The 9956-nt window shown below is 44.0% G+C and overlaps 1 non-coding gene across 1 annotated transcript; it reads right to left on the bottom strand.

The window, feature by feature from the left end:
- Positions 1-7676: 7676 nt before the first annotated feature.
- Positions 7677-7784, bottom strand: LOC118344382. Its single transcript, XR_004798154.1, has one exon. It is a non-coding gene; the product is annotated as a small nucleolar RNA R71 (small nucleolar RNA).
- Between the last annotated feature and the right edge of the window lie 2172 nt (positions 7785-9956).

Raw genomic sequence — 9956 nt, 5'->3', positions numbered from 1 at the left:
ACCCGTTATGAACAGCTCAGAAGAGACACAGAGAAAGCCATGGAAGCAAGGCTGAAAGCTATGGAGGATTGAGTGACAAAGTTGACTGACAAGGTGTAAACACTTTGCAAAGAGAATGAGGAGCTCAGAAAGCCTCAACGAGGGCAAGACGAGTAGGTGGAGCCCAGCAATAACGAGAATGTGGGGTCCTGAAACACGGGAGTTGGAGCAAACAGGGAGGAGGAGAGGAAGAACATGCAGGATGAGCTCCACAATCTCAAAGGAAAGTACGAAGAGATTGCAAGGAAGGTGGGCATGTCGTCATTGGTGGACCAACAGCTCACATGCATTGGTCTACCCTACACAGAGGCGGTGATGGCTGTGCCCTTACCACCATAGTTCAGGATCCCCACCATGGAGATGTACGATGGAGGAAGGGACCCCCTGGTGCACCTAGAAACCTTCAGGGCTCACGTTGCATTGCATGGCTTCCCAAGGGAGGTGGCATGCCAGGCATTTCCGCTAACCCTAAAGGGCCAGCACGAGTATGTTTCGAGTCTCTGGCACCCGATTTTGCAGATAGTTTTGGTGTGCTGGCTCAAAGTCAAATAGGGAGAGGAGGAAAGCTTGAAGACGTACTGGTCCAAGTTCAATAGAGAGCACATGACCACTAATGACAAGGAAGAGAAAATAACCCTAGCGGTGCTTCTATGAGGGACCTAGCCCCTATCCCAATTCATGGTCAGCCTAGTGAGACGGACTCTTGTGACGCTGTAGGAGCTTATGGACCAGGTTGATAACTTCATCAATGCTGAAGACACTCTTCGAACCCTGACGGAGTCGAGGAAGGAGCTAAAAAGAGTGGAGAGGAAGGCAAGGACCCCAAATAAGGCCAAGGCCCAAGAGAAGCCAAAAAAGAGCTACCACGACAAGAGGAGGGAGGAAGCTCAGACGAGGGGGCCGGGACCTCTACCGAATAGGATAATCGAGGCATCGTCCGCCACTAGTGCACATACCATAGGTCCACCTTGCATAACACCGAAGACTAATTCTCCCAACAAGGGAGGAGGAAACATGCTGAATGGACAAGGCAACGCTATCCCCCCAACCAAAGACTGGAGTAGGAAAGGAGAGGAAGATCGAGGGAAAAGAGCATGCACTGAGTCGACTGATAAAGAAGGGAGGAAAGCCCTCGGAAATGATCCCCAGCATGAGGGCCGCAGTAGGATCACCCTCGCTGGCCACCGCGAGGAGGGACCTCCACTCAAGGAAATCTGGACAATAGCGGGAGGATTCGTGAGCGAGGACACTCCCTCCTCTAGCAGGAAGGCACACGCTAGATGGGCTTAATACCACCTCGCCAAGCACAGAAGGGGCAAGTTGACTCCAGTCATTTCCTTTGGGGAAGCAGACGAAGAAGGGGTCTTGTACCCCATGATGATGCGCTAGTGGTAAGCATGTTAGTCGCCAACTTCACCACCATAGAATCCTCATTGACAATGGGAGCTCCGTGAACATCCTAATCTAGGAAGCCTTCACCAGGATGGGAATAGATACTGCTCGGCTACATCCAGTCCCCACGCCGCTAAACGGCTTCTCCGGGAACATGGTTCACCCAGTGGGAACCATCACACTATCGATCCTCATAAGCAGCACCCCTGCATGACCTCAATCATAGTTGACTTCCTAATGGTGAGAACCTCGTTGTCCTACAACACCATCATCAGAAGACCCACCCTTAACAGCTTGCGGGCCATCATGTCAACCTACCACCTCAAGATGAAGTTCCCGACTCTCCGTGGAGTGGGGGAAATCTGAGATGAACAGGTCTTAGTAAGGGAATACTACGTCTAGGAGCTGAAGCAGAAAGATGGTGGGGTTACCCAGGACAACACCTCCAGGAGGGAGTAGGTCATGCATTGTTTGGAGAGCCCTGGCACGACTCGCCCTGCTAGGATCGAGAGGGGACAGGTTGGTGCATGGTCCCAAAGGCAGAGGTAGAACAAGTGGAAGCTCCCTGGCGGAAGGCTCCATCTTCCCTTATTTTGTAATGCATTATTTAAATACTGTAAATCCTTGCTATTTAATGAAATACATGATTTTCCAGGACAATGCAACACATCTACTTCGAACTTTCGCATTATCAACAAAACATCAACAGGTTGACTTACAATTAATGTAATCTGCAACGACAAAATCTTCGCCAAATCAATGCCTACCTTTCCTGCGATGTCAACGGACAAGAATGAGTCCAGTCTCAAACTGCTCAAACAGCATACCTCCCGCAGGATCAAGGGGAAAGTTAGGCCGAAGGCCACTCTACCCCTCCTGTGATGGAGAGCCGGTCCTAACCACTCCCCCCTCTAGCGGCCCAAACAACTTACCCTGACCCCCATCCCAAAGAAGAGCAGACCAGCCACATCACTGTCCGAAAAAGTTACCTCCCCACAGGGTACCAAAAGGAGGAGTACGCCAAAGACTACTTCATCCTTCCTACAGCGGAGTGTGTACCTTCCTTGCGAGCGTCAATAAGCGGGAGTGAGTTCAGTCTCAAACTGCCCGAATAGCATACCTCCATTGGATCAAGGGGAGATCTAGGTCGAAGACTGCTCTACTCCTCCCACGATGAAGAGCGGGTCTTGCCCCCCGGCAGCCTGAACAACTTACCCTGTCCTTCGCTACAAGGAAGAGTAGGCTCAGAAGCAGCCTGACCGAACACTTACCTTATCTACGATATCAATGTACCCCTCCCGTAAATGGAGAGCTAGTCATGCTCCCTCAGCAGCCCAAACAACTTACCCTGACCCTTTTAGCGGCGAAGAGCTGACCAGCTATATCGCTGTCCAAATTACCTCTATCACGAGGTACCAAAGGGATGGGTGTAATGCCTAAGGCTATTTTATCTCTCTCATGGGAGAGTGCAGGTCAGTCCTCAACTACCCAAAGGCAAAGACTTACCTTCCTTGAAACGTAAACAGGTGGGAGTGGGTCCAGTTGCAAACTGCCCATAAACTTACCTCCAAGAGGGGTTCAAAAGGGCACGCCAAAGGCTGCTCTACTCCTCTTGTGGAGGAGTAGCTTTAACGCCAGTCTTACCTAAATCTTACATTCCCTGTGATGTCAACAAGCAGGAGCGGGTTCAGTCTTAAACTGCCCAATCAAATTACCTACCCGTGAGGTAGTAGGGACGAGTTGAGCGGACCGGCCGTTCAGACCCTCCCGCGGAGGAGAGCGGGTCTAGCCTTTCGGCTGCCCGAGTACTTACCTCGACTCCCGTCGTAGCGAAAGAGTAGACTAGCCCCAAGGCCGTCTGAAGAAGTTTCCTCCTCAGGGAATCAAATAGACGGGTTTGACTTAAGGCATCCTAACCTCTCCCTAATGGGGTGCGAGCCTAGTTTTTCGGCTACCCAACGTGAACAAAGTCTCCAAAGAGGAAATGTCGAAGCAATGGGCTACACGATGTCAACGAGCGGGTGCGGGTTCAGTCTCAAACTACCCGAACAAATTACCTCCCCGCGGGGTAACAGGGGCGAGTTAAGCCAAAGGCCACTTGGACTCACCCTTATCTCGACTGTTTCGGTTGCCTAAACCTTTATCTCGACTCCCATCACAATAAAGAACGAGCCGGCCCATGGCTTCCCAAATAAATTATCTCCTTGGGGGTTAAATGGGTAGGTTGGCCTAAGGCATCCTAACCTCTCCTAGGTGGAAAGTGGGCCAGGTCCTTCGACCACTAGAATGCAACATGGAACGTGGACGTCAACAACCCAATGAAAGTGGCAAGCAAACCGCGTCAGTCTAATTTCTATAAAGCTAAAGGATAAAATTATGATTACATTCTTACCTTCCAACCAGGGATTAAATGCATTATTGTAATAGACAGGAGCGGGCCTAGTTCAGAACTACCCATACAACTTACCTCCCTGCAGACCAAGGAGATCGAGCCAAAGGCTGCCTTGTCTCCCCACGACAGAGAGCGGGATTAGCCCCAGTGCTACCAGAATAACCTAGACCGACCCCTAGTGTAGCAAAAAGATACCCGGTCTATTTATATTCAAACTCCACGGCCATGGAGCCGCTTAAGGGGGGACATAGAGGCGGGTTAGCAGAACGCTTCCCGACCTCTCCCCCCAAGGAGGCGACCAAAGTCTCCCTAATGCAGCTTAAGTCTAAGGGCGATTTTTCCATCCCCTCTATGCTAACTTCTCTCTTCTTTCAGTTACCTACCAGAATAAAGTGCAACAATGCAAAAAGGAAGAAAGAAAGGACTAGGCGGGGTAAAGCACATCCAAGAGATAGGTGACCAAAAAAAAGGGATGTCATCGACCTCATCAAGCATAGTCGCTAGAGGCCCCAAGCAGACGACTACCTAACCAAGGCGAACGAAGGTAGCGCAAGTAGAAGAACAATCAACCAGCGGGGTAGTCAAGGATAGCTTAGGCGCTGGTGGGGTGGATTGTAAGTATCACGGCAATTCCCTTGCCTAACACCAAGCCCCCAGAATTTGCTATGACAAAACCCTCCAGGCTGGCTATAATAATAATAATAATTAAAAAAAAAAAAAAGGAAGAACAAGGGAAGGCATTGAAGGAAACATCAGGGAAGAGCAAAATGTCAAAAAGGAAATATCGTAAAGAAAAGCAGCCCGTTCCAACAAAATATGAAGCAATTTCATTAATGTTCAAAAGTTACAAACAAGTCGTATGATGACGGTGAATACATATATATATTTACAAAAGGAAAATAAAGGTAAAGAAAAGCAAAATAAAAGAACAACATCGACACTAAGAAGCTAAGGCGAAGCGAAGTCAGGCACCATGACTTGAGACCTCAGCATCAAGAGCACCAGCCTCAGGGACGTTGGGATCAGGATCCCTGGGCTCAGAAGCAGCAGACTTGGACATGGCCAATAGGACCCTTAAAGGCATTGGGGATCTCTTTCATCCCCAACTTGCGGTTGAATGCGAAAACTTTTTCATCAACGGCAACCTGGGTAAGGTCAAGGTCCTGCAAATATTTCCTGAGAGTCTGCAAACATAGTTGTGGGCTCTCCAGGATGTGGTCCTGCATCAACCTAAGGCCCTCGGCACACGTGCCCCCACATGGTATCACGGACACTCACGACCGACTTTACCTCGCTATCCAACTGGAAGGTGACCTCTTGCACCCGGGACAAGTCCCAATGAAGATCTATTGCAAGACGCTCCATCCGTCGGCATCTTCCCTCGCCCTTTTCCTTAGCATCTTCCGATGGCGGTTAAGCTTCTTGATTTTCTTGCCACCATCCTCCAAGGCAAGTCGTACCTCCCTCAGCTCTTGCTCCAGCCACTCCCTCTCTTCACTCTCACCGCGAGCACACCGAAAGGTAGTCTGGGTCATTGCTCGAAGGTCTTGGTTTTCCAACTCAACATCCTCCGGCCTTCCACAATGAAGACCGCTAGCTGAGAGGAACCCTGACAGCAAAGGAGACCAGCATGAAACGGTCAATAAAAGGAATTTAGAAACTATGAAAGAGAGGAAAAAGGTAGAAAAAGGGATTGCCAAACCTCATAAAAGATGCCGAACAAACACTTGGCGACTTGGTTGATGGCTTCCGCGTGGTACCCCCGGCCCCGTTTCCAGCCGAGCCAAAGGGAGGATAACTTCCACCGAACCTTCTTGATGAGTGTACGAAAGTGCACTCTAAATACCCTATTACTGGACTAAAATGCTAAAATTTTAATAGAAATCATTGGAATTAATGTGTATTCTTGAATTAAGTTTCTATTTACTTTGGGATACTCCTAAGCAGATTTTTATGTTTAATTTCAAAGTCTATAAAAGAGCAAGTCAAACCCATTCAAATTCAAAATACCTTCAAGTGGGCAAGACGTTGCAACAACCTAAGAAATTTCAACGATTGTAGAACTCTTCAAATAAGAATAATGATGGGGTTTGAGAGTAATTTGGATCAGAGTCCAAAATGCGTTAGGAGACAGAATGAACACACTTTATTATTTTAATCATAACTTTTTGCTCAGATATCGTATTGATACAATTCTTAATGTGTTGGAAAGCTATCTTAAACGGATACAAAGTTGTCTCTAATAAAGATTTCCAAATTTGAACTCCTGAAGCACGTACGTAGATGCCAAGTTGAGTCCTAAAATTTAGGCAATTTTGTGTACGGGAATATGAAGACATTAGGGTTTCTTTCCTATCCCTATTTAAGCACATCATTAGCACGAAATTGGAAGGAGAAGAAGAGCGAAAACGGCTCAGTTTGAAGGAGGAAGATCTAAAATTAGTTTCCATGGCCAACGTTTGCTTTATTTTTCTCTTGAGATTTTTGTTGTCCATTATATTTATGGGTAACTAAATTCTCAAGTAGGGCTAGGGATGAACTTGCACATTTGATGGTATTTTTAATTTATTCTTGATTTATGTATTTGATTTTCAATTACTGAAACTCTTTTGTTTTATCATTCTCAATTTATCGTTAATGTTTTCTTCTCCAAATAATCATAAAATTTATTCTGTTTATGGATTCAGTCATGCTTTTTCTATTGAATGGAATGGCTCTTTGATTATGTTTGGATCAATTATTTTTCTATATTGATTTAATTCTTTGCTGCAATATCGCTTCCTGAGTATATTGTCATCGTTGGATTTTCTCAATAGTAATAATAATTTACATATTTTAAAAGTGGTGAATGATTTTTCAATAGGTTACATTTGGTTTGATCTTGATTTATAAATCTATACCTTCCGATTGGGAATATTAGGAATTGAATTCCCAATTGAGTTATTCAATAAATTAAGAATAATTAAAATATCATATTTTTGCAAGGGATTTCCGATGCTTTACTGTTTGTCAAACTTGAGTACTTTTTCCATTAGTCACTTTGTTTCACTTTAATTTGCATTTAAAATTAATCTTTGTTTTCCTATTAATAATTTAATCTATTTCTTTAGTTTCTTTCTACAATTCTTTTAATTTATCTCTCTGTGGAATCGACACCCCAAAGCTCTGCTATAACTACCGCATTATTCTTTGGGCGTAATCAAATTTTGGCGCTGTTGCCGGGCAGACGGTAGAAGAATTGCTAGATAGGTTTTTATTTCAGCAATTTGTTAAAGCGGTAACTTCGTTCCCTCTTTTAGCTTGTTGCATTATTTTTTTTCTTACCTTTCATAGTATTTCTAGTTTTTAGTATTTTGTTACCTTGCATGCACAGATATAGAGACACATTGGGTAGATTTGCTTGTAGGCCTGTGGAAGAGTCAGAATCAAGCTTTTTAAATCCTTTATTTGACAATCCATCTAGTCCCGAGCAAATGAGTGAACACGAGGATCAACCCATTAGAACTTTTCATGATTACCTCCACCCTACACGCACAACCACACCATCATGCATCATGTTTCCAGCTAATACTCGGCAACTGGATTTTAAAACAGGGATGATACAGTTACTCCCTACTTTTCATGGCTTGGAAAATGAAAATCCATATGTGCACATTAGGGAGTTTGAGGAAGTAGTTACGACTTTTCATAGTCAAAATGCAACTGATAACATTGTGAGACATAAGTTCTTTCCTTTCTCTTTGAAGGATAGAGCTAAGAGTTGGCTATACTCACAAAGACCACTATCTATTGGGTCATGGAGTGAGATGACTCAGGTCTTCTTTAACAAATACTTTCCCCAACATAAGACCAATGCTTTAAAAAGACAAATCTCCACCTTTCCACAAAAGGACAGTGAGACTTTGTATCAGTCTTGGGAGAGATTTAAGGAGTTGTTGATTATGTGTCCTCACCATGGGTATGAGAATTGGCACTTAGTGAGCTATTTTTATGAGGGACTTATACCTAGAGAGCGCTAATTTGTGGAGATGATGTGTAATGGTGAGTTCTTACATAAAGATCCTGATGAGGCCATAGAATACCTTAATGAGCTTGCTAAAAAAGCTCACACTTGGACTGGACCTAGTGCTACAGAAAGCACAAATAGGTCACGACCTGCAGGAAACCCAAATAGTGGTGGAATTTACCATCTCAAGGAAGAGGATAGCCTAAAGGCTAAGGTTGAGATGCTCACTAGGGAGCTAGATGTGTTTAAGACTAAGGACATAAAGCCAACACACGTGACTAATCATGCAGAGTCTTTTGGACCATGTTTTGTGTGTGGTGGGGTAGATCACCTTGCCCAAGAGTGTCTCACATTTGCTGAGATGAGAGAGATGTATGAGGAACAATGTAATGCCTTATGTATGTACAAAAAGTCTTTTACACCTTATTCCAATACCTATAATCTGGGGTGGCGCAATCACCCTAATTTTAGCTAGAAGTTTGAAAACCAGCCACCTGCACAACCCCCTAGATCATACCCTATACCATATCATGCACTTTCATCTTCTAGAAATCCTCTAGAAGATACTTTGCATGCGCTTATTGAGGCACAGGGTAAGACTAACCAAAATTTTGAATCTTTGATTAGGCAAGTTGTTGAAGAAAACAAGGAGATAAAGAGCCAAGTATCCAAGTTGATGAGCTCCTTGAGTGTGAATGAGCGTGTCACGTTCCCTTCTCAAGCTCAATCCGTACCCCAAGGTCAACATATGGCTCAAGGAAATTTGAAGGAGGTCAATGCCATTGTGACACAAAGTGGTAAGTCCTCATACATCCCAACAACTGATAAGCCAGAGGATGTTGATGAGGAACAAAGCAAGGATAGTGCTGAGTTGCCCAAAGAAGCCGAGGTAATCAAGAGTCCAGTTAAGGTACCATTTCCTCAAGTTTTAAAATCCGGTATGCAAACTTTGGATTCTAGCAATGAAATCTTGGAGAACCTAAGGCAGGTAAACATCAATCTTCCTCTTTTGCATGTTATTAAACAAGTTCCTACTTATGTAAAAGTTCTCAAAGATTTGTGTACAGTTAAGAGGAAGCACCATGTTAAGAAGACAACATTTCTAACAGAGCAAGTTAGTGCTCTAATTGAGCAGCGAATTCCTCCTAAGTACAAGGATCCTGGTTGTCCTACCATTGCATGTAATGTTGGGAATCATGAGTTTGGGCAAGCGTTGCTAGATTTAGGAGCTAGTGTAAATTTGATGCCTTATTCCATTTATTTGCAGCTTGGTTTGGGTGAAATTAAGCCTACTTCTGTTGTGCTTCAATTGGCTGACCGTTCAGTTAAGAAACTAAGAGGGATAGTTGATGATGTTTTGATCCAAATTGACAAGTTTTACTACCCTGTTGATTTTTTACTTTTGGATACTCAGTCGGTTGTTGACTCTGACTTTAAGATTCCTCTCATATTAGGTAAACCTTTCCTTGCTACAGCTAATGCACTTATAAACTGCAGGAATGGACTAATGAAACTATCTTTTGGAAACATGACCATGGAGGTCAACATTTTCCACATCAATAATCAGTCCAAGGAAGATGATGAGTGCCACCAAACATACATGATTGACACACTCATAGACAAGGGAGTTCACACAACTCATGATTCTAATTCTCCTAAATATTTTCTTGTTAATTCTGAATTTGATACTATGAATGATTCATCTGACGTTGTTGATGCTTGTGCTATTTTTTATGAACCTCAGGATTATGGCCCACATATTTGGCAATCAAAATTAGAAGAACTGTCTAAGAAAAAGGAAAAGCATATTCATTCATGCATGGATAGTCCCAATTTGGAATAGAAGCCACTACCCTCAAGTCTTAAGCATGCATCTCTCGATCGAGGTGACACTTTTCCTATTAGTATTTTCTTTGAAATTGAATCCTGGTAAGTATAGGAAAGTTCAGTTGACCGAGTTGGAGGAGCTGAGAAATATTGCTTATGAGAACTCTAAAATCTATAAGGCTAAAACGAAGGCATTTCATGATAAAAATATTGATAGGAAGACATTTAAGCCTAATTACCTAGTGTTCTTATATGATTCTAGACTCCATAAGCACCCAGGAAAACTTAGGTCTAGGTGGA

The sequence above is a fragment of the Juglans regia genome, chromosome 13 (assembly GCF_001411555.2).
Source record: "Juglans regia cultivar Chandler chromosome 13, Walnut 2.0, whole genome shotgun sequence".
In the NCBI taxonomy this organism is placed as follows: domain Eukaryota; kingdom Viridiplantae; phylum Streptophyta; class Magnoliopsida; order Fagales; family Juglandaceae; genus Juglans; species Juglans regia.
Note: the sequence above shows the minus strand (reverse complement) of the source record. Positions and strands in the feature narration are given on the sequence as shown.